The following is a 26,685-nucleotide window of genomic DNA, read 5'->3' on the forward strand; positions in this document are numbered from 1 at the left end:
GTGACACTCTACAATAATAAAAGCGTAATATGCAAATTGACCGAATGACCCAACAGCAGAATGACCATTCAGACAACCTTCCTGACCACCATGCTATGACACCCACTGGTGCCAAGCCAGCCAAGATAGGTACAATGCAATTAGTACAGGGCCTGGCCATCGCCCCATGATTGCTGTGCAGAGGGAGGCCCAGGCTACCAGCTGGTGGGGCAATCAATCAATCAGGGGGCTCCACAATCATCCCAAAGAGGGAGGCCAACCTACCTGGCCAGTGGCGCTGTGGTAGGCAGGCTGGGTCTCTCTCTATAAGATGGTCCATTGCAGAACCCCAGCTGGGTGACAGTGGCCTACCTCTTTGGGCGATCAATCACAGGGCTCTGGGACAAATTTCATTCATTGGGCCTCTAGTCTATATATATAAAAGGCTAATTTGCAAAATGTCCCAGGGAAGTTTGACTGGGAAACCAGGAATTCTATCACTTGCTATTATGTGCACTGACCATAAGGAAGCAGTGCAGAATGAAGGAAGTGAAGTCCCAGCCAGTGGCTGGCAGCCAAGGAAGAGAGGCCCTGGCTGGAAGCCAGAGGCCCCCATTGGCCCTGATTTTTGGCCAGGCCTAGGGACCCTATCTGTGCAGGAATTTCATACCCCAGGCCTCCAGTTGGTAATAGATGTGCCTCTCATTTAAAAGTATGATGGTGTACAAAAAGCAAAATAAAAGAAATTAATAAAATAACAAGCAACACAAGTTAAAGTGTAACAAGAAAAATAAAAATAATTAGTAAAAATATATTTTACCAAAGAGGAAAATGAATGAGATTATTATTTGAAAAATATGAGTTTGAAGTTATAAAAGTTATAATATATATATATTTAGGACAATGGAATTTAATTATAATTTAGATAAAAATGACTTGAATTTTTATCTAAAACTTTGGCAAACTTTATATAATTGACTAAAATACATTTCTCAAATTTACATATTTCAACTTTGATAAACAGTGTTTACCATTAGAAAACCTTTTAAGAAATTACTTTAGCCACCATTTAATTAAAGTCATTAAGTGAGTTCTACTTGGATGCTTATAGATGTTTTGAGTTATTTCTAATTTTTTTCTGGATTATTAATTTAATAAATTCAAATACATTGCCACTTATTCATGATCTTAGAACATAAAATAATAAATTTTTTCCCCAGTTTTAAAATTGCTATGGAAATCAACCACTTACCTTAGGCTTAAATAAATATTATTGATTTAAAAAAATCAGGAAATGCTACTTTACATGCAACTTATATTACAAGATTTTCAAAAATTTCCAAGAAATTTATTTTATTTACAGTAAGTGAACCATGTGTGTGTCATAGAAAAAAAGGAAAAAAATGTTCTACATAAGTCTTTCAAAACACTTTTTTTACCTAAATTAGTGGTAGTGTTTTTAATTATTTAAAATTACATTCAATGAATTGATAATCTGAGCAGTATATAGAAATACATTTCCTAAAATATCCTAAATTCAATTGATAAAGCAAGAAATGTAATCAATAGTAAGAAAATACATTAACACATCAGACATAAGTTGTGGAAACATGAGTCAATAAAGCTTCATAAATTCAGGTTCATATAGGTGTGTGTGTGTTGATAGACAGGTATCCTATCTAATAAAAGAATAATATGCAAATTGACTGTAGCTCTGCTACACCCACAAGCCATGCCCACCAGCCAATCAGGAGAAAATATGAAAATTACCCAACCAAGATGGCTGCAGCCACAGAGTGATCAGGAAGCTTGGGTTTCCCCTATAATGGAGGAAGCCAAGCTTTCTGCACACCCTGGTGGGCCCAGACCTCTGCTCATGGGTACAAAGTCTCAATTACACAAGATAAATAAATCCCAGATACCAGGGTCTCCACTTGGGTTGCCAAGGGGCATGGCTGGCCTGCAAACCACCACAGGCCCCTTGCCCAGGCCACCCCATGCCCCAAGGAAACTCCCATTCTGATCTGGGACACCCTTCAGGGCAAACCAGCCGGCTCCCACCCATGTACCAGGCCTCTATTCTATCTAATAAAAGAGTAATATGCAAATTGACCATCTCTCCAACACACAAGATGGTCACCCTCATGTGGCCAAAGATGGCTGTCCACATGTGGACATAAGATGGCCACCAGAATATGGCCAGCAGAGGAGGGCAGTTAGGAGTGACCAGGCTGGCAGAGGAGGAAAGTTGGGGACAACCGTGTCTGCAGAAGTGCAGTTGGTGAGTACTCAGGTGTGCAGGGAAAGCAGTTGGGGGGAGACCAGGACAGCAGGGGAGCGCAGTTAGGGGCAATCATACTGGCAGGGAAGCAGTTAGGCATCAATAAGGCTGTCAGGAGAGTGGTTAGGGGATAATCTGTTAGACAGAAGCAGATAGGGGCAATCAGGAAGGAAGGCAGGTGAGCAGTTGGGAGCCAGCAGTCCTTGATTGTGAGAGGGATGTCCAACTGCATGTTGGACATCCTTTGAGGGGTCCCAGATTGGAGAGGGTGCTGCAGGCTAGTCAGAGGGACACACACTCCCCCATGCAAGAATTTCGTGCACTATGCCTTTATTTAAAAATATAAGGTATAAATATATGGTACCTATATAAACCTATGTAGCCAAGCTTATTAAACTATAGCAAAATGTGTATAAATTAATATTTATAAAAATGTTCAGAGTCTTTTGTGTGAGAAACTATTTTTCCTGATGATGGCTAAAATAAAAGTTGGTAATTATAATATAAAATCTGTCATCAAACTTACCTTGAAAATGACCAAAGTTGCTGACTAAAAGAAATGGAAATGTCCAAGATTTAGTAAACTAAGTCCTTCCTAAATCCAAAAACAAATTTTTAAACACACACACACACACACACACACACACACACACACACACACACACTCACGTTTAGGTTTAAATGAACCTTGGAGAAAATTTAGTTGTCAGATTAAAAAGTGAATTTTATTCAAAGTTACACTGATAAGGTCACATATCAGAACCAAAGCCAGAACACAGGCCCCTTGTTCCCAGCTTTATGCCTTTTTTCAGCTTCATATTAATTTTGAGAGGAGAGGATCTTTGGATATAATGCGTTATTCTTTTGCTAATTCTTTGGGCTTTAAATCTGGAGGAATGGGGGTGTGAGAATGAATGTCACAGCCAATTAAACAAATCTGACAAAATACATATGTAACACTTTTCTACTGTCAGTCATTTACAGAGTAATTGTTTTTATAGAGAATTTTTTATACTAATGTGTACTTAGAATGTCAGAATGCAGGAGGCACCCAGGGCTGTCACTCCCCCCAAAATAACGAAGTGTGAACACATCTTGATTTCCTGTATATTAGAGATGTTTAGTCCATTAACCACTTGAGTATCCAAAGGACATATTGTAATTCATAAGGCTGCAAGTACAGTAAATAAAGAATTCTGACAATTTACTTTGTAAAATAAAGTAAACTATGTTCATAAGTACAGAGTTTTTCCCAAAAGCACTTCTCAGAGAATGCATCCTGATACCAGCCAAATTGCTGATCAATTTAAATTAACCAAACATCATGAAATTCTGGGGAAAATAAGGTACCTGACTAAGCCCTTTCTTAATTCAGAGTTATTAATGTGAACATTCTGTTATTCAATCAATAAGATTATTTCCATAATTTAAAATGTTTTTGTTGCATTTTTCTTACAGTAAAAGCCATATACATATATTTCAAGACATACTACAATAAAAATGTAATGACAAAAATGAAAATCATCTGTGATTTTCACACTGTTAACATTTTAATATGTATACTTCCAAGATTTTTGTTTCAATTATACATGTTAGAATCTACATACTATTGTTTTTTTTTTTCTTTTTTATTGTTTAAAGTATTATGTATGTCTTCTTTTTCCCCACCAACCCCTCCCTGGCCACTCCCACACACAAGGACAAGCCCCACCATCCCAGTGTCCCTGTCCACTGGTTATACTAATATGTATGCATACAAGTCCTTTGGTTGATCTCTTAACCCCTCATTCCACCCTCCCCTTCCTTCCCTCTGAAGTTGGACAGTCTGTTCTGAGTTTCTGTCTCTGGATACATACAGTTTTTATAATCTATTGTAAAAATATTACTGTAATCTAAATCATCTTTCTGTCATTAACTTTACAAAAATAAATTTGATATCTTCATATTATGAATGAATAACAATGATTTACCAGGCGTCTTCAAACTACGGCCCGCGGGCCACATGCGGCCCGCAGAGGAGTCTGATCCGGCCCGCCAGGTTTTTTGGGCAGTGAGCGCAGCCGAGGTGTTACAGTAGGAATTAGTAGTTCATATAGTCTGGCCCTCCAGCTCTCTGAGGGACCGTGATCTGGCCCCCACTTTAAAAAGTTTGAGGACCCCTGAATCTTGCCTTTATACATACATGTAAGCTTTGATATTAAAATATATCTAATTTAAATTTGTTATATTTTTTTATATATCAATATAACCTTTCCAATATGAAAAAAATCAGTGTCCTGAATTATCTAAGGGAAAAGGGTGTAGATGATTACATTCAATACAATTTACTTTACAAGTAATATATTATCAAAAAACCTTGAGTAAATAACTTTCTTACCTAATAATAGACAAACATGTAAATTGACCATTGCTCCCCTATGCCCATCAATCAATCAGGGGAGATATTCAAATTAACCCAACAAAGATGCAGTTAATTTGCATACACAGGTGCTGAGTGGCCATGGACCGGGGGCAGGTGGGGCACTTGAGTTGTCACAATGGCGATGACTCAGGCCTTCTGCCCCACTCTCATCTCTAGAGGCCTCTGGGCAGCATAAGAAGGTGGGGCGGGAGAAGAAAGAGGTGGCTCCAGGCCAGAGAGGAAAGAGGCAACTCTGGGGCTGCGCTGAAGTGGAAAGGCAGTGCCACCAGCCAGGGAAAGGAAGGCCCATTCTAGCACGAATCTTCTAGTATATTAATAAAATTGTTGGGAAAATTTCCAAATTTCCCAAGGTTTACTGGAACCAACTTCCAAAGGATGATGTCTAAGAGATCTGAAAAAGAGACAATTCCAAAATTAAACAAGGAGTTCGTTAGGGGAACTTATAGACAGAAGCAGAGTCTTTGGATGTAGCATGACACTGGATTTCCGCACCAGAAAGGAGATGGGGACTCTATAAATGCAGTCTCCAGGAACACAGGTGGCTTGTAGTCTAATGTCATGTGTTTGTCAGTGATGTGTATTTCAAGATAGTAAATGATTTAATGGGCCTATTTATCTATGTAAGAAAATTTCTTTCAGGTGTTATGAATCCAACCTTCTTTGGGTGAACTGGTGATTACTGAGAGCAACTTGTTTCTGAATATGGCTTAGGTCTTGTCAAGCACTAGAAACCATTTTTCCTAATAAGGATATTGGTTGAAAGGTTTTCAATTTTAAAACCAAAACATCTGATGCTCTTAAATTTTCCAGACATTTTTAAAAAGAGATTTGGGGTGCTTGTGATGATTGTAGCTAATAGTGCATAATTTGAAAAACAGAGGGAGTGACATAATAAAAATAGTCTCATCAGAGGGATATAGATTTTCTGTGTTCTAAAAAAAGGTATTTTTGATATACAGTTAAAATTCAAGGGTGGGGAAAAGTAGGTTTGTTTCCCAATGCAGGTTTGACTACCTACACAATGAAAGCCAAAAAACAGGTGCTGATGAAAATGAAAAAGGTTTATTCAGGTGCCAGTGACATGAGAAGATGCTGGACTCCTGTCCTTAATATTTTCTTAACATCCCTGGTCAATCTGATGGCATTTGTAAGAAAAGGGAAAGAAAGTATAGACCTGCAGACTGCATGCTTGCTAGTTCTAACAGAGATACTAGTGTAAGCATGTTCAATCCTTTTATATCAGCCTTATTCCTGCAGGCCATCAGCTCCTTTCTGGACTTGAACTAGAACAGGAACTGCTGGTCCCTTCAATGTACTAAAATAGAGGCTAAATAGAGGTTGTTAGCAAAAAACTGGTTCATGTTTTTGTTCTAACAGGCATACTAGTTTGTTAGTACATTTAATTCTGGTTAATACAGTATTATATAAAGATTATATGTTTTTCATTCTCTGTTACAGATGTACAGTTGTAATATAAATAAATAATATAATAATGAATATGCAATGGAACCTCGATTTCAAAAACTAAATTATTTTCTTCCCTTAGAAATAATTTAAATTGAATTAATCTATTTCAGACCCTTCATTTAACCTTTCTTATATACAGTACATGTTTAATACTATTTAATCCATAAAAAAGCAATTTGAAAACAAAACGGAAATGAAATGCACAGTAAAAAGTGAAAATTTACATCCACGGGGAACTTAACTTAAAAGCAAAAACAGCAAAAGAAACCCCACAAGAGTATTCACAGCACTTTCCTGAGATGTTAACATGAGATTTAGCGGTAAACTTATTCATACTCGTGCATTCTCTCTTCTGCCACCTGAGAGATACATGACTGACATTACAGATATCAGCATGAAAGGGTTGTCTGATAGAGAATTAAGATGTGAAGTTTCATTTGACAACTGAAACATTTTTCCCATGAACAACTAGGTCGAAAACCAAATTGTTTCAGATGGGAGACTTTCAAGAACTGATATTTGACTCTCTGATCGTACAACAATAAACTCTGTCTTGTATATTCACAACTATAAATCTACTTTCTACCACCCCAGTATTTATAATATTTGTGTAATGAGAACTTACCAGTAAATAAAGCAATTTCATTTAAAAATGTTCAACCTAACGAGACAAGTGTTATCACACTATAACTACTGCTATACAAATCCAGAAGCTACATGAAATAGACTTCCTGATGGCATACAGATGATAAGAAACCATAATTCAAATAATTGAATCTAAAATGTTATTATTACTTCCATACTGAGAGAAAGTTAAGACAATTATACTTCTTTTTTTTTCTCCTAGTTTTAGTTAAAGATTAGAGTTATTAAGAAAAAAAAAAAAAGGTGAAACTACTAGATTGTTTTTCTTGGTTAAGTGCATTTTCAATTTTCAAAAAGAGAAACATGGAGCCGAAAACCAGTGGATAGAGCGTTGGTCTGAAGACTGAGAGGTCCTGGGTTTGATTCTGGTCAAGGGCATGTACCTTGGTTGTGGGCACATCCCCTGTAGGGTGTGTGCAGGAGGCAGCTGGTCCATGACTCTCTCTCATCGACGTTTCTGACTCTCTATCCCTCTCTCTTCCTCTCTGTGAAAAATCAATAAAATATATTTAAAAAAAAAAGAGGAACATGGAGACCATATACTAAGTTGGAAAACTATTCGTCTCATATCAAGTGTTGAAACAGCAATTACAGTAATTAATGCACAGGAAAATGAATCCCCTCCCTCCCTTTCTTTCCTTCCCTCTCTATCTTTCTCTCCCTCCATTCCCTCTCCTCCCTCCCCCCTTTTTTTTCTTTTCTCAATTTAAACAAACAAACAACAAATAAATAAATAAATAAATAAACAAACAAACAAATAAACACTCTGCCCAGCAGTGTGGCTAACTGACTGAATGTCCTGTGGACCTATGAACCAGGAGGTCAAGGTTCAATTCCCCATCAGAGCACATGTCTGGATTGTAGGCATGATTCCTAGTGTGGGGCATTCAGAAGACACCTGATCGATGATTCTCATTATTGATGTTTCTATCTCTCTATCCCTCTCTATTCCTCTCCAAAATAAATTAAAAAAAAATTTAAAAAAACTTCTCAAAATCAAAACCGTCCACTACTATCATCCTTCCATATTATTGAAGTAGCCTTCTTACTGGTATCTTTGCTTCTCCCAATGCTTACCTGAAGACTATTCTCAATAGAGCAGTCACCACAAATTCTTTTAAAATATAGAACAAATTATGATATTCTTCTATGGATTAAAATTTCACTCAGAGTAAAAAGTAAACTCCTTAAAGAAGTCTGTGATCTAGTCCCCAATTGTATATATCCTATACCTTTGTTCTTTGCTCCCTCTTTTCCTTTATAGTAAACTCCTTTTTAAACTTGTCAAGCACATTTCAGCTACAGGGTCTTAACAAGTGTCAAACAGAAGTCTCCTCTGTTTGAAATACTTTTCTCAATAATATCATGTCTCATTCCTTCAATTTTTTTACATTATTGTCAAATGTCTCCTAACTAATTAGAACATCTATAAAATAGACTTTCCCTTGGCTCTGTATTTCCAATTTTCTCCTTAATACTTTTATGGATGACACCAAAAGCACAGGTAGCTAAAATAGAAATAAACAAGTGAAACTACATCAAACTAAAAGGCTTCAGCACAACAAATGAAATAGTGAACAAAATGAAAAGCCAATGCATAAAATATGAAAAAAATATTTGCAAATTATACTTCTGGTAAGGGGCTAATAACTAAAATATATAAATAACTAATATAACTCAATAGCAAAAAATAAAGAAAGGAAAGGCAAGAATATAAAGCCCTAAGTAGGGGCATAAGTTCAGCTAGGAGGTAAAGGGAATATTTCATCTTCCCCATATTGGTAAAACAACAATGGTTTGTGAGAACACCTTTCTAAAATAAATTGATGAAAGGACCCATCTATGAGAGAGAGAAAATTGAAAGTCAGAAATATGCATTAGGTTGAGATTTTGTCAAAGAGGCAATAAATTGGGGGGGGGGGGGAGGAGGGAAATCAGGAGTTGTTTTCCATGCCTATGGTTTGAAAGTAGTCTGAATCCATTATGAGACAAGTTAGTGTAACATGACTAACAAAAAAAGCAATGTTCACTCTGTATGTCGCTATCTGTTCTATAAGGAGGGGATGTGTTTTGAACTTTAGGAGATGTATCATGCAGTATATGGAAAAAGCCCCAGAGAGATGACTCTAAGAGAAAACAGAAGGAAACCTCTACCATCACACAGCTGGTAGATAATGTTACCTATACTAATAAAAGGGTAATATTCTAATTAGACCAGCCATCTTCTGGACATCCATCTGAACAAAGCCAAGGTAGTGAGGGCTGAGGAAGAGGTTGCTAGGGGCAATCAGGCCAGCAGGGAGAGCAATAGGGGTCACCAGGTTGGCAGGGGAGCAGTTTGGCAGTGATCAGGAAGGCAGGCATGGGTGTTTAGGGGTGATTAGACAGGCAGGCAGGTGAGCTGTGAGGAGCCAGTTGTCCTGGATTGTGAGAGGGATGTCTGACTGCCGGTTTAGGCTCATCCTGGGATAGGGCCTAAACTAGCAGTCAGATATCCCTCAAGTGGTCCCAGATTGGAAAGGGTGCAGGCCAGGCTGAGGGACAGCCCCCCTGTGCATGAATTTTATGCACTGGGCCTCCAGTTAAATATAAAAAGTTGGGAAAGCTTTTGCCTTTTAATGTAAAGTGAGTTTAATGTATGGGAGGGAGGGGGGCAAAAAAAATATCAATAAAATATATTTTTAAAAAAATAAAGTGAGTTTAAATGGGCAACTGAATAGTGGTTGTCCTCATTAATGTGCATGCATATTCCCAAAGCAACTTTTCCCCAAACTTTTTCTCAATTCTCAGAACAGTATATGAATCACCTTAGAGAATTCTAATCTAAGATATTTATATCATTATAATTTAACCTAGTTATGAATAACAGAAAAGGAACAAATCCATGCCATTTGTGCAGCTTTGCCAGGAAGTTTCTGTTTAACACTCCCCAAAAAGCCACCTGTGTATTTCTTACAGATGGCTGGGAGAAGGGATTTGAAATGAAAAGAATAGAATTATTTCCAGTAAAGTCTGGATGACATAGGAATGGTACCCTCTGTCAGTCACACCTGGGAACATATCATTGTCCTGAGTAGACATGGCTGCCACTGCAAGCACAGGAATATTTGAGATATTTAATCTCCTAAACAAAGGAGTTTGTTCTGTTGCCCCATTGCTGTCATGTGCTCTTGTGTTTTGGGGATCTTAGGACTCTTGTTGGAGGGGGCATGCTGTCTTGGTTCCTCTGCATTTGCCCATATGGCTTCCATCCTTGTGGATCTACACACTATGGACTAATGGACTATGAGTAGCCTAATGTTCATCTGGATCCAGCTCCATCATGAAACTGAAACTCTGGACACTGGCTTTGCTTCTAGAACTACTCAATCCCCAGCTGCACATTTTCTAAGACTGGATTGAAAGAAATGGGACTTTGCAAACCCAGGGATATAATTCTATGCAAATAAAAATTTCTACCACATTTCATCCTCCTGTGAGGCCTCCAGGAATACTTATTCGAGCAATATCCCAAGAACTCCACTCCCACTAGCAGTGGATAAAAGCAATCCACTCATTTCTCTGATAACAATACTGGGGACCTTGATATGGAAAAAAGCCATTGAAATGGACCACAAAGGTTAATTGATTTATATAGAAAATAAGGTAATATATCATGCAACTCTTTAGTGGGCATGTATTTCATATAAGCATATAAGTGAGGAGTTTCAATAGGAAAAGAAAGTGAGTTTATCATGATTACTGTATACATGTCTGATACAAATGCATATTTCTTTAATGAGATGTATGTTTTTCTATGATACCATATGGAAATGCTATAACAAAAATTTGAGGAGTACTTTAGAATAATTTAACATTATCTTAACTGTATTGGTATTTTGAATAAATATACATTTATGAGATGTGGAGAACAAAAGTGGACAAGAAAAATATGTTGTATAGGGATTATTTGGAGAGCAGTTTCTGAGGCAGTACATCACTTAAGTCAATCATTCAGCATTAGTAGTAAGGAGAAAGCCATAAATAGACTCTGTCTAAGGTAAAAGTGTTATATATCTAAATTTAAAGAATTCTTATTCTACTAATAAATAAAAGAGAAATAATTCTGTACATTTACATTAATTTGCAATAGAGCCATTGACCCTGAAAAAAATATAGGGGCAAGATGTGGTAAAACCTTGGCAGACTTTTAGAAAATAAAAGTCTCCAGCTCTAGAATAGTGAACCATTAGCCTCAGATAACATGACTGTATGTTAAATACATAGTACCAACCTGGTTTGGTGCTAATAATGAAAATAATGGAGCATAACTGTTTTTTGGGTTTTTTTTTTAAGCTCCCAAACTGTCCTAAAGGAAAGGTCATTGGTTGTGCATTTTTCCATTCCAGGCTTGGACATTGAAGAACATTTTGAATATGTGGTTCATAGATTTTTGTTTTTTGCTTTTTACTTTCCTTCCAATGTGGACCTTTCTTCCCAAAAAATCCACAGGTCATTTCACAAGATATTTTTTTATTTAACTTTTCTATCTTTATACATTCTCTGTTCACTTTCTGAAATGTCAAAGCTTGTAGTTTATAAAATCATATGTTCATTTTCAATAAATTCCCTTTTCTTGGCAACTTTTGCAAATAATGATTAGCTACCATAATAAATTCAGTCTATCAATCAATACACGTGGATCATAATTTGTCTTAAGTTTAGGAAGTAAAACAGAGCAAAAACAGCCAAGACTATCTCCAGAGCAATTGCATATGCATTTTCTGTATCTCAGTGTTCATGGAAAAATACTTCATCTTTACTCAGCTATTTTCTCCTTTGTTTTGTTTGCAGATATAACTAGGTGTCACTTGCATTAGTTCAGTAAACTCTGCCAATATTCTTCATAACTTAATCTTTATGGAGCATTTGGCTAGTGGTTTTAGATTTGCTGAGATGCAATTTTAGTATCAGGATTTTCAGTGGACTACTTTTTTCCTTTTTTTGTGGTGTTTTCTAATTACTAGAATATTTGTTGAAGGCATAATAGTGTTGGTATTTTCCATCTATTAGAGTTAATGTTAAATAATCTCAATAAAAAATTTGGATGTTTCTCACAGAGCAGTGGCTCTTTCACTGAATTCCTCTAATCACAGTTGTCTACATAATATACATTATAAATTAAAGCAATGCCATCCTCAACCAGACAAGAGAGTTCTCTTGAAGATATTTGCATGATTTTACTGTTAGGAATTCTAATAATAATTTTGGCTTTAGACTCTATATGGTAACTAAAATGAAAATTATATAAATTAAAAGCAGCAATAAAAAGAAGAGTGGCAAGTAGTCAACATAGTCATGACCATATACTTGAAGAAGGCAATGAAGCACCTACAGTCTGACTTATACATTGATGTAATTGTTATTAGATGAAATCATTGAACTTTAAATTAATAAATAATTAATTAATAAATAAATCTATAGAGAGTTCACATGGTATAGTTAACAAAATTTAAATAAATGTTATAGATCTTGGAAGATGGTTGCCAGCAGGATGGCAACCAAAGGAAAAGTGAGAGAATGAGGGAGCAAAGGGGGAGTGTGCGGACATGTGGGGTGTGTATGTGTGTGTGTGTGTGTGTGTGTGTGTGTGTGTGTGTGTGTTAAGGACATTATATCCTACAGGACTTTTGGGGGTTGGTGGACTAGGAAGTCTTAGGCTGAAAATACTCCCCAGTGGCTGGAGCCAGCACAGAGACTATGCCATCTAGAAGAGAAGAGCTGCTGGGTCTGGAAACCCAGCTTCAACACCAGTCAGACTGAGCTCAGATGCAAACCTCGACTCTGCAGCCACTGTGGAAAAAGATCTGCTACCACAGCTGCAGACCCACAGACACTGAGACTCCAGCCATCCTAGGGACAGATTCCCATGTCACAGAGTTTATCCCCCTCCTTCTGGCCAGCTACAACAGCATAAAGTCTATGCAATCCACAGTGCTTGAACAGGACTCCAACTGACACAGGGAAGCTGTACAGCCAGTCCTGCAGCAGATGTTACTTGTATACACAGTCCAGGGACTCAGATTCTTGATGTACATTGCTCCTGCCATTCCACAGCAGCCAGGCATCTCAGTGCCTGAGCTCTTCAATGATGCTCAGGTTGTGTGATGCTCATGCTGCACATGGTGAAGGCCCCCGCAACCCAGTACTTGGGCCTTCTTGTGATAACAAAAATAGAAAGACAAGAAAACAAACCCCAAAGGAAAGAAAAGGAAGAATCACTAAGGAAAGAACTAAATGTAAAAGAAGCATGCAATATGTCAGTAAAAGAATTCAGAGTAATTCATAATACAGTTCATAAACCAGGGGGATGAGAAAATCAACAATCTATGCAAGAATTAGAAGGAAATTGAGAGTTATATAGTTACAATAAAAAACACAATGGAAGGTTTCAACAGTAGACTAAAAGAAGCATAGGATTGAATAAGTGAGTTAGAAGATGAGGTAGAGAAGATGAGGGGGCCTTCACCATGTGCACAAGCCCAATCTGAACAGCAACAGGAGAAAAAAATTAAAAAGCAGGAGAGCTTAAGGGAGCTTCGGGACAATTTGAAATGAAGCAACATATAAACAATAGGGGTGTCAGAAAGAAAATTAGAGCAGCAGGGATAGGGAACCTATTTGAAGAAATAATGCCAAAAGCTGTCCTGGGGAAGAAAAAGTAACACAAGTACAGTGAGTCCAAACAAGATGAATCCAAAAGACCCACACCAAGACATGTAATTACTATGGCAAATGTTAACAACAAAGAGAGAATCTTACAGGCTGCAAGAGAGGGACAAAGAGTTACCTACAAAGGATGTCCCTTCAGATTATCAAGTGATTTCTCAACAGAAATTCATCAGGCCAGAAAGAAATGGAATGAAGTATACAAAGTGATGCAAAGCAAGGGACTGAATCTAAAAATACTCTATTCAACAAGGTTATCAGTAAAAATTGAAGGGGAAATCAGGATCTTTGCAGAAAAAAAAGGCAAAGGGAGTTTGTCACTACCAAGCCAGCAATGCAAGGAAAGCTAAAGGGACTTTTGTAAAAGGTAGAAATAGGGAAGAAGGAATACAGGCATAAAGAATAGAAATGGCTACAAACAAGTATGTATCATTAATAACATTAATGGTAAATGGACTGAATGCCCCAATCAAAAGACATAGTGTGATTGAATGGAGATATATATATATATATATATATATATATATATATATATATATATATATATATATATAATCTATAAGAGACCCACTTCAGAAAAAGAAACTCACACACACTGAAAGTGAAGGGATGGAAAAATATAATTCAGACAAATGGAAATGAAAAAAAGCTAAGGTAGCAATACTTATACCTGACAAATTAGACCTCAAAGTAAAGCCATAAAAAGAGACAAGGCAGGCCACTTCATAATTCTAAAGGTATCTATACGACAATAAGATATAACTCTGGTAAACATATATACACCCAATGCAGGAGCACTCAAATACATTTAAAAAAAGTTTCTGGGTGATATCAAGGGGAAGATCGACAGTAACATGATCACAGTAGGAGACTAGTGCTCCACTGACAACACTGGATAAATCCTCTAGACAAATAATCAGCAAAGAAACAGCAATTCTAAATGACTCAGTAGATCAGATGGACTTAATCAACATCTTCAGAATATCCCACCCAAAACTATAGAATATACATTCTTCTCAAGTGCAAATGGAACATTTTAAAAGACAGACCATATATTGGAACACAGGCAAAATCTCTCAAATGTACTGCTATTGGTAATACTTTAAACAATGATAAATAAATAAATACATACATAAATAAATGGTATATTTTAACAAAATAGCATAACCATTATTTTCATTTATCTGTAAATGCCCATGCATATGTTTGCTATTAGCCAAATCAAGTATGGTCACAGGACAAAATCTTTTAGCAAATACTTAGAGCCTGGATCCCACAAATTGGGGAAGAATAAACTTCAATTATAAAACTAAAAAACAAACAAAAATGCACACACAAAAACAACAACAACAATGGTTTGCCTGTATCTTTTTAACAATTAGCTCGCCAAAGTAAAACAAAGTCAAGTAAAACAAATAAACAAAAAATCAAGATATTTATTTGTCGTGTTCAGTGATTTCTATGGTGCCAGAACCCCCCTTCATGACTAAAATCGAAGTTGGGAGATGTGCCTCCTGCTCTAGGATGCATATTCTTCCCTATGCTGAGATTCTCTCTTACACTAGCTTTTGAAAACACTATGTTGGCCAATTTTTGCCTTTTGAAACAAAATACAGCAACCTTACCAGTGTTTATATTTTTGTAAATATATTTCCAGGTAAAATGTGATGATTAAAGCCATTTTTGATAAGAGCTAATTTTTTTAGCAATATATTTAATACCTTAGGTTATTAGTATTGTCACCAAGAAAATGAAGAAATTAAACTGAAAGTTCCTAAGATCACCTCTATTTCTGTAATCTATATTCCCTGAGAAAGTTGCTTCAGGGGGTTATAAACATTCTCTGACCTATTACTATGCACCAAGCTGTAGACTAGGTTCTGGTGACACAAAGAAATAAAACCTGAGGCATGGGATCTACCGTGTTTTCCCGTAAATAAGACATCCTCCGAAAATAAGACCTAGCGCATGGAAAGATAAGATATCCCCTGAAAATAAGACCTAGCGCAACTTTGGGAGAAAAAAATTAATATAAGACACTGTCTTATTTTCGGGGAAACAGGGTAGCAATAGGCATGATATTCCGAAATGTAAAACTTTATACTCACTTTGCCTAAATTGCAGTGTGGGTACTAGGGCAGAGTGACATATTCTTCAAGAGGATGGCGTAGAGAGAATGTTATACAGAAGAGGTAATGTTTGAGCAGTTTAAGAAAGAACTGAAATACACAAAAGATTCATGTATCTCTCTGTTACTTTAAAAAATCAACAACAATATATGTAACACATATATTGAAGTCATAGTTATACTAATAATTTATATGGTTCTACATTACTATATATATATTGTATATATAGTAATAAATTATAAATTATTAATTTATATATATAAAACCTATATAATTTATATATTATATATAATTTATATATATAAATTTATATATATATATTTATATATATAAAATCTTTAAATGCTATTTATTTTTGAAAATGAGAAATATATATTTAAGAGCGTATACTAGTTTGTATAACTACTTTTATTTATAATATCAATCCAGACTCTTATAAAATAGCTGGCTAAATGCTATTTCACCTCCTCATTTTATTTCCCATCCATTTTGATTCTGTGGTAATTTACAGTATATCTCTAGGCCATGTCAATCATCAACTAAACTGTTTTCAAAGGTTTTTCCTGCACTCAAAATAAAGATCACATTTCTTCCTTCTACTTAAAACTCTCTTATTTGTTACTGCCTTCCTCTCTTAATTGATATCACTTCTATGAAAGCTTCCTACACTCCAACTATCATAAATTTCTTTCAATTATTTTGTTATATGATTTCCCCACCTCCAAGGCTATATCATACATGTGTTTTGTGTATAAGAAATGTATTTTATTGATTTTTACCTCACTTTTGTTTAAGCTAATGAGCTGGTATTTGTGCTTCAGGTCTCAGCTTTCTATTGTACATCCTCTCTCCCCAGACTACACGTTCTTTAAATTTAATATTCTTCATTTTTATTCTTTAGCACTTATTGCACTTGTAATTTTTTGTTTAATGACTATCTCTTCTCTAAGGTCAACCTTAACTTAAAGAATCCTATAAAATTTAAATTAAGTTTAATTAGTCTAGGTAAATAAACAACTAAATAAATAAATAACTATGCTAATCCTATCTAATAAAAGAGTAATATGCAAATAGACCATCATCCCAACCCACAAGATGGCTGCCCCCATGTGGTCAAAGATGGCTGTCCCAATGTGGACACAAGATGGCCAGCAGGGGAGGGAAGTTTGGAAGGACCAGGCCTTCAAGGGAGGGCATTTGAGGGCAATCAAGCCTGCAGGGAAGGGCAGTTGTGGGGGAACCAGGCTGGCAGAGGAGGGAAATTGGGGGCTACTGGGCCTGCAGGGAAGATCAGTTGAGGGAGACCCAAGCCCTCAGGGAGAACAGTTGTAAGGAACCAGGCCTGCAGGAGAGGGCAGTTACGGGTGACCAGGCCGACAGAGGAGGGAAGTTGGGGGCAAATAGGCTGGTAGGGAAGCAGTTAGTCATCAATCAGGCTGGCAGCAGAGTCATTAGGGGGTGATCAGGCTGGCAGGCAGAAGCAGTTAGGGGCAATCAGGAAGTCAGATAGGTAAGCAGTTGGGAGCCAGCAGTCCTGGATTTTGAGAGGCATGTCCGACTGCCCGTTTAAGCCTGATCCTATCAGAATCAGGCCTAAACGAGCAGTCGGACATCCCTTGAGGGGTCCCAGATTGGAGAGGGCGCAAGCTGGGCTGAGAGATACCCCCCATGCATGAATTTTATGCACTGGGCCTCTAGATTTTTAATAAAAATATTTGAGAATTATTCTATTAAGGCATATGCAAAAATATTTACATCTGTGTTATATGCTGTGATAGAAAAGCTGATGGGTGGAGGGAGAGAAAACAAAGGAGAAAGGGAAGGGAGAGCTTTGCACTTTTAATTTTCAAAGGAATAAGACAGTAAAAATAAAAAATTTGTATACCACAGAATTGTTGTGTTCAAGCTGAAGTGTGAGGTCTACTTGTTAGAACAGTTTAAATTAGGCTCACAGCAATGATGGTTAAACATAGTTGCCAACAACTGCCTCTCAGCTGAAATTCACATATAAGATAATACATTATTTTTCCTTATGAAATTGTCTTCAAGTGAACAAATCTGGCCAGTTTAATGTATGATATTTAACAAATATTGATCCAAAATGCATATATCCTTATAAAATAATGACAAAAAACAATAATAATGGATGACTAAAAACCAAGAAACATTTTCACAGCAAGTATTGAGAAATGGAGATAAGGTACTTTTGTTTGCTCAAATTGAGCAAACATTATTGATCCCCAACTTCTTTTTGAAAGTATGATATACTGAATAATAATCCTCAGGGAATAATGCTTGTGTATGTGAATTTTATACTTATATTAACTATTTGTGACCAAATATATGCTGCAAATACAATATCCTTCTTGGTATATATGGCATTAAGTAATTATAAATCTTCTAAAAATCCCAGATATGCTCTTAAAGAATAGATTAATTTTAACCTTAAATTTACAAAAAAAGAAAAAGTATTAAAAACACAATCTCTAGCTTCTAGACATTTTAGATTTGAATACAGCCATCTATATAATAAAAGGCTAATATGCAAATATACCAAACTGTGGAACAACCAGAACAACTGAATAACCAAACAATAGGTCGCTATGCCATGTGTTGAATACCAGGGGTGTGGGTAGAACATGCCAGGCAGTGACTGCGATGGGATGGTGGAGCAGGTGAACAGAGGTGCCAGACCAAGGTGGAGCTCCCCTTGCTGTCATTGGGGTGAGCCTGTGATGGTTACTGAAAACTGTTTGCTTCCATGTGCTATGGACTCACCTGGTGCTCGCACCTGCTGCCAGCATTGGCCCAGCTCGTACTTGCTGCTGGCACTGGGGCCGCCACTCACACCTGCAGCCAGTGCCAGAGCCACTGTTTGCATCTGATGCCAGTTCCTGGCACTGGTCTCAATCACTTGGCGCCATCATTAATGCAAGTGGTGGCTGCCATCCCTGTTTGCCCCTGAGGGCTTTTTCTCTTTTCCCTGTTCCTGAGGGGTGATTGGGGCAGTAGCCACTGCTCACACCCACTGACAGTGCCAACCCTGCTCACACCCGCTGCTGGTAGCGGCCCCAATCATTCAGCATCTTCAGTGTGTGGGAGTGGCAGTGGTGGCAGGAGCAGGGCTCCTGGCAGATAGGACCATGGGCTGTTGTGGGAGGGACCAGGCAGGAGCATGGAGGATGGGCTGAGACCCACCCCTGTGCCTACTGCAGCCCGCCAGGCCACAGTTCCTTTCAAGGTGCACAAATTCGGGCACTGAGCCCTGGCTATAATAATGAGAGCATAATATGCTAACTAGACTGGACAGCCAAAAAACTATCTGGACATCATTCCAGGTGGCCTTCCAAATGAGCTTCTGAATTAAGACAGGGTTATGAGAACCGAGGCAAGCCACTGCGGCTGCAAGGGCCAAGCCTCTTGCACAAATTTTGTGCATCAGGCCTCTAGTATATATTATATTATAACATTCTCTCACATTTTTCTCTTCTTTCTGCCTTTATTTATTTTTTCAAAAACACCTAAAGACTAATTTGAAGCCAAAATAGAGAGAAAATGAAAGATGGATAATGATGCATTTTATTAGGTCTAGTAATAATTAATGTCGTTTTCTAATTCTTTTTTTTTAATCGAATTTATTTAAACAATACAACAAAATTTAATCAACAATATAGTTGCCATTGTTTTCTACTACTTGTGCCCAACACTCAGGAAGCATTTTAATCCCTCTGTTGTAAAATTCTTGTGATTTTGATGCAAAAAATTCGGTCAATGCATTTTTGAGGCATTCTTCATTATTAAATTTTTTTCCAAGAAGAAAGTTTTGCAAAGAACGAAACAAATGGTAATCGGAAGGGGCAATATCAGGAGAATATGCAGGTTGAGGGAGAACTTCCCATTCCAACTGGCGCAGTTTTTCAGCAGTGATTCTTGCAGTATGCGGTCGTGCGTTATCATGGTGAAGAATTACGCCCTTCCGATTCATCAGCGCTGGTTCTTTTTCTCTTAAAGCTTGGGCTAACCTTTCCAATTGGGCACTATACACTGCACTTGTAATGGTTGGTTAGATGGTAAAAGTTCATAATGAAGAATTCCTTTAAAATTCCACCAAACACACAACATCACTTTTTTCGCATGCAAGTCAGGTTTTGGCGTGGGCTGCAGAGCCTCATTTTTGTCCAACCATTGAGGCCGCCTTTTCAAATTAACATACAGCACCCATTCTTCATCTCTGGTAACAATTTGCTCTAAAAACGGCAAACGGTTTTGACGAGAGAGGAGCAAACTGCAAATTGTGACTCTTTGATTACGGTTGTTGTGGGTCAACTCATGAGGAACCCATTTTCTAAACTTTTGGACTTTGCCAAGTGCACGCAATTGATTGAAAATTGTTTTTTGTGAACAATTTAAAGTTGTCGCAAGCTCTTGTTGGGTAATTTGAGGATTTTGCACCAAAAGAGCTTGAAGAGCTTCTTGATCAAAATTGGACACACGGCCTCGACCACTCTTGTCTTCTAATGAAAAATTTCCCTCGCGAAATTTCTCAAACCAGTGCTGGCATTTTCTGGTGCTAACTGCATCTTGACCAAGAGCACTACAGATGTTTTTTGCAGCCTCACTTGCTTTTCTTCCTAATTGGAACTCGTAAAGCATGCAGTGCCGAATATGCTCTTCATCCGCCATCTTCTTAGCCCTAGTTTTGCAACAAAAAACAAACCAAACACAAACTTTTTCAAGCAAAACTTGTTAATTGCACTTCACACGTTCTGTTGATACCACGTGTTTGAAGGTTATGTCAATACAAGTCAACGCCAAGCAAGATTTTAAATGAATGTTTAAAAACGACATTAATTATTACTAGACCCGATATAATGAATGAATAGTGTTCTTCAAATCTACAGGATTGTGGTACATCTATTTTAGCATGAGAGTTTTCATGGCAATGAACTGTACCACTGAATTCACAGTAAGATCTCTTTATATTTGAGACAACACAGTAGGGAGATAGATAGAAGACAAAAGAGAATAGATGACAAAAGCTCTTTGCATTATACTTTAAACTTGAAAATGTAAGAAATTTACAGAAAAAAAATATGTTGGGACTCTAGTGATAAATCATGTTGAAGTAGAGTGTTATTGACATACAAACAACCTCAGTATAAAATCTCCATTCACAAATATAATAATGAATTTAAAAATATTTATAGATTAGTAATTAAATAATTTAACCATCACTTTTTAAAGTGTCTTCTAAATTTATAAACGACTATAATTTCTCAGAATTTTGTCTCATAAGAAATGTCTTGCAGATACTGAAGTGTCTGAGTTTCAGAGATACCTCATTATATTTTTAAAGTATAACTTAGTAACAGGAAAAAAAAATCAATTTCCTTAAGACTCGCTGCATTTTTCAGATGATCTCATCCAGAAAATTAAAGATGACCATTATTGTGTTAGGTAGCTTGGTCTGTGATAACCAAATACCATAGATGAGATTACTTAAACAGCAGAAACTTATTTTTCACAGTACTGGAGGCTGTGTGGCCTGAATTAGGTCTTGGGAGAATCATCTTCCTGGATTGCTATCTTGTTATTGTATCCTCACAGGATGAAGAGAAGAATCTTTCCATCCAACCTCTTCTTATTATGGCACTAATACCATTATGGGGGCTCCATTGTTATCACTTGACTTAAATAAATTGCCTCTCTAAGGTGCTACCTTCTAATGCCATCAACTTGAGAGTTAGGGCTTTAACATTATGGATTTTGGCGGGGACAGACACATTCAGTCCATAACTTCTTGCTTCCCAGATCTTCTCATCAACCTCATAAGGAGTATAACTAATTTCCTAAGTTTTTGATAGATTCATATGTGAATGGGTTTGTATATGTCCTCTACTTAAACTGTGGCCATCATATCTTTTTAAATTTACTTATTTGTTTGCCATTCAATCCTTCTGCTTCAGAATCTAATAAACAACATATCTTTGGGATGCTAACATTTTCTCAATGTGTCATACTGCATAAAATATGACTCCCATGAATGAAAAGGCTTAAGCACAAGTATTTCAGATATTTCAGGCAAAAATAGTGTCAGCTTGAATTAATTCCCCCAGTTTTGTTTACTTTAACTTGCCCAGATGTACTCAGTGCTTATGAGAATAGTTTATGTTTTATCAGAAAAGCACCTGGTGAGGAGTGATGAGGTCAGAAGAGAAGGGAAAAAATTACAATATAAATGGAACTAATTGGAACAGACTGCAATGCAAAAATATGTCTATAAAAGTCAAAAATAAGATAACCAACTTAAAATAAGATTGAAAGTGAATGAATTCTGGTGTCATTTAAAACCCATAGCACTATGGCTGCATTGAAAATGTAATGTATGAAAATATGTTTTCAGTAATAGCATCAATATGCTGCAAGGTGTTCTCCCAATTGTAGGTGTCCAAAAACAAATGTTCTATGTAAAAATACAGTTGTTTATAAGATGATTTAATTGGCTTTCAATATAAAAGTGCATATAAATCAAAGTTATTCAGGACAAAAATAATAATGATATAAAGCATCCATTATTTAGCCTAGCATTCAAACCATATAATTATTTGAAATGCTTTTGTAAAAAGAGAGGATGTGAAGAAAAAAAGTTCCATAAATTCTATTGCTGAAGTACAGGTTTTACATGTAATTTTAGATTCATTTTCAATATTCTTTGCTAAAGAAAAATGTATGTTATTAAAAATTAAAAACACAATGTTATAATAATTAGAAAAGAAAACAAAAATTCTATTCATAATTCATAAAATAAATCATACAATAACCAAATATATGGTTTATGAAATATTTATGACTACCCAATAATATAAAAAGCAATTTTGAAGGAAATTGTTAGTAATGATCGGTACCTAAGCATAGCATCATAGTTCACTCATATAGAAAATTCTTAAAAATATAATGAAATAAAACCACATTTGGATCACTTAATTTTCCACCCTCAGCTTGTGGCAGAAGTTTTGTGTCACAAATGCCTGGGAAGTAGAACAACCATATTTCTTAGGCTTCATAGTATCTAATATATAAAAGCCTAAGCAATCGGCTGACCATTCAACTGTTCAACTGGTAACTATGACTTGCAATGACCACCAGGGGGCAGACACTCAATGTACAGGCATAGACACATGGAACAGACTGATGAATCTCAGAGGAAAGGGAGAAGGGTGGAGGGCGGGAAGAGACTAACCAAAGAACTTAAATGCATATCGGAGGCCCAGTGCACGAATTCCTGCACCAATGGAGTCCCTTGGCCTAGCCTGTGGGAATTAGGCTGAAAATGGCATTCTGACATCCCAAGGGGTTCCAGATTTTGAGAGGGCACAGGCCAGGCTGAGGGACCCCACCAATGCACAAAATCATGTACCAGTAATGCACATATTTTCATGAAACCTCAAAACATATGACAAAAAAAGTCTCAAAAATGCAAATAGTAAGCACTTTTCACTCATCAGAAATACATGTATGTTTGCATTTTGAAAGGGCATTGGACCATTCTAATAGGCTAAACTATAAATATTCTGGTAAACCAAAACAAAATAAAAAATCTAATATAGGCTATGTCAAAGCAAAAGTAAAGAAAGTTAAATGATGAGAAGTAATTTCTTGCTTTAGCAAAAAGATTAGAGTGGATTTTATTAATTTGACCCTAAAGTCAATGGAAGTAGAGGCAAAAATAAATGAATGGGATTATATCAACCTAAAAAGCTTCTGAAAAGCAAAAGAAGCCACCAACAAAACAAAAAGGCACCCTACTAAATGGGAGAAGTTATTTGTAAATCAGAGTTCTAACAGGGTATTAGTATCCAAAAGAACAAAAAACAAAAACAAAAACAAACAAACAAACAAAAAAACTCATATAACTCAACACTAAACAAATAATTAAATTAAAAAATAGACAGGGAACTAAGAGTCTAGGTCCTAGACAGACTCTTCAATGAAGATATATAAATGGCCAACAGATATATAAAAAAATGCTCAGCTCCACTAGCTATCAGGGTATATCCCAAGAAAACAGAAACACCAATCAGAAAGGATATATACACCCCCCATGTTCATAACAGCAAAATTTACTATATCTAAGATTTGGAAAGAGCCCAAATGCGCATTAGCAGATGAGTGGATTAGAAAACTATGGTACATCTACACAATGGAATACTATCAATACACTGCTATAAAAAAGAAGAAATTATTGCCATTTGCAGGAGCATGGATGGGCCTGGAGAGCATTATGTTAAGTGAAATAAGCCAGGCAATGAAAGAAAAATACCACATGACCTCACTCATTTATGGAAAACTTAGAACATTATAACCTGATAAATAAAAAGATAAATACAGAGGCAGTAAAGCATCAAACATACTGTCAAATTACAGTGGGAAGGCTGGGGAGTGTTGGGAAGGGAGGGAAAGAGATCAACCAAAGGAATTCCATGAATGCATATAAGCACAACCAATGGACACAAGACACTGGGGGAGTAGGATGAGGGCATGCAACAGGGGTAGGGGAGGTTTTTAAAAAATATTTTTTATTGTTTAAAATATTACATATATTAGTATATATATCTCCCCCCCATTGACCTTCTCCATTTATGTTGAACAACCATATTTCTTAGGCTTCATAGTATCTAATATATAAAAGCCTAAGCAATCGGCTGACCATTCAACTGTTCAACTGGTAACTATGACTTGCAATGACCACCAGGGGGCAGACACTCAATGTACAGGCATAGACACATGGAACAGACTGATGAATCTCAGAGGAAAGGGAGAAGGGTGGAGGGCGGGAAGAGACTAACCAAAGAACTTAAATGCCCCCTGGTGGTCATTGCAAGTCATAGTTACCAGTTGAACAGTTGAATGGTCAGCCGATTGCTTAGGCTTTTATATATTAGATACTATGAAGCCTAAGAAATATGGTTGTTCAACATAAATGGAGAAGGTCAATGGGGGGGAGATATATATACTAATATATGTAATATTTTAAACAATAAAAAATATTTTTTAAAAACCTCATACAACTCAACACCAAACAAACAAATAATCCAATTAAAAATAGGCATAAGACCTAGAGTCTAGGTCCTAGACAGACACTTCTAAGAAGACATAAATGACCACGTGATACATAAATGCAATGGGATACTATTCAGACACAAGAAGAAATAAAATACTGCCATTTGCCACAATGTGGATGGATCTTGAAAATATCCTGCTAAGTAAAATAAGTCACTCCAAAAATATAAAGAACCATATGATTTCACTCACAAATGGATTGTAAAACTGAAAGCAACAAACAAATAATAAAATCAAACAAAAACTTATAGACACAGCCAAAAATATGGTTATCAGAGGAAAGGAGGAAGAGGGATAATAAAGAATAAAGGGGAGTAAATATGTGGTGACTAAAGGATATTGGACTTTGGGTGGTGGGCACGCTATGCAATATACAGATCATGTATTATAAAATTGTACACTTGAAACCTATATAATTTTATTAACCAATTTCATCCCAATACATTTATTATTTAAAATATATTAAATACATGTATTTAAGTTGAATATTTAGCAATAACTGTAACAGAATATGAATTTACCTTTGACAATATTCACATCCCCTAATCTTCTTTCTTAATCTTTTTCTTTTTTTTACTTCTCTCTTTAAGTTGTAATAGTTTAAATATCTGTCCTAAAATGTAACCCTTTTTTTTATATCAACCTTTAAAAATGTTTTATGTTCTATGACTAGTTTGTACAATCATGTAAATTAATGTTCCACCATTTTAAATTATAATAATTCAAAACTGAAGGCATTTAATATTTGTCACTTAAGCATAGTGAAGACTGTGGCAGACAGAGAGCAACAGACTGTTATTAGGTAGAGGTGAATTTAGTTTGAGTTACAAGAAAATCCACAAATAATGAGATGCTATGAAAAACAAGGACTATAATTCTTTATGCTGATTGACTCTCAGGATATCCCAGCACTGGAGGTGTATCCTGAGCTTCACTGATCGCTAAGTGATAAAAACAAGAGCGCAGCTTTATTCAAAATGCTGACTTGCATGCTATCTGGCAGGAGCTTTCTGTAGGGTCTCTTAAAATATGTTGTTACTGCCAAATCATTCTGAATACAGTTCACACTCACTTTGGTTTCTCTTGGAAGCAGAGCATGGATTACAGTAAACCCTGCTTAGACCTCTTGCTCAGAATTAATACCAAGGTGACCTCAACTTCGGGGAAAAGTAAAAATATATCTCCCCTCCCCTTCCCTTTCCCCCTCGCCCTCTTTCTTGCTCTTCCTTTCCCTCTCCTAACCTCTCCCTCTCCCCACTCCACCCTTCCACATGTCTCTCTCTCTCTCTCTCTCTCTCTCTCTCTCTCTCTCTCTCTCTCTCTCTCTCTCTCTCTCTCTCTTCTATTCTCCTAATCTTGGGTAATCTATAGTAATATTTGGTAATTAGCAATAATTACACATAAATGGAGAGGAAATCTTGTAACCACATACTGTAAAAGAGAAATAGGACAAGTCATGAGGAAAGATGAGATTCTCTTTAAAAAAAACAAGACAAAAAAAAACACACAAACAAACAAACAAACAAAAAACCCAACAACATACACTTCAATGAAAGAAAACAAGGCCTTATAGTTAAATAGGATTTTAGACATTATTTGATTTTCGTTTTATCATTTTTGGAATATTAATCCAAGCCTCAGGAAGGTTAAATGACTTGAATAATGTCACAGAGGCACCAAGAGTTGTTCTTTTTGTTTGTTTGTTTGTTTGTTTTTTAAATATATTTTTTTATTGATTTTTTACATAGAGGAAAAGAGAGGAATAGAGAGTTAGAAACATCGATGAGAGAGAATCATGGATCAGCTGCCTCTTGCATACTCCCTACTGGGGATGTGCCCGCATCCAATGTACATACCCTTGACTGGAATCAAACCTGGGAACTTTCAGTCCACAGGCCGATACTCTATCCCCTGAGCTAAACCAGTTCCGGCAA

This window comes from Pipistrellus kuhlii, unplaced genomic scaffold (genome assembly GCF_014108245.1).
Source record: "Pipistrellus kuhlii isolate mPipKuh1 unplaced genomic scaffold, mPipKuh1.p scaffold_m20_p_2, whole genome shotgun sequence".
Classification (NCBI taxonomy): Eukaryota; Metazoa; Chordata; class Mammalia; order Chiroptera; family Vespertilionidae; genus Pipistrellus; species Pipistrellus kuhlii.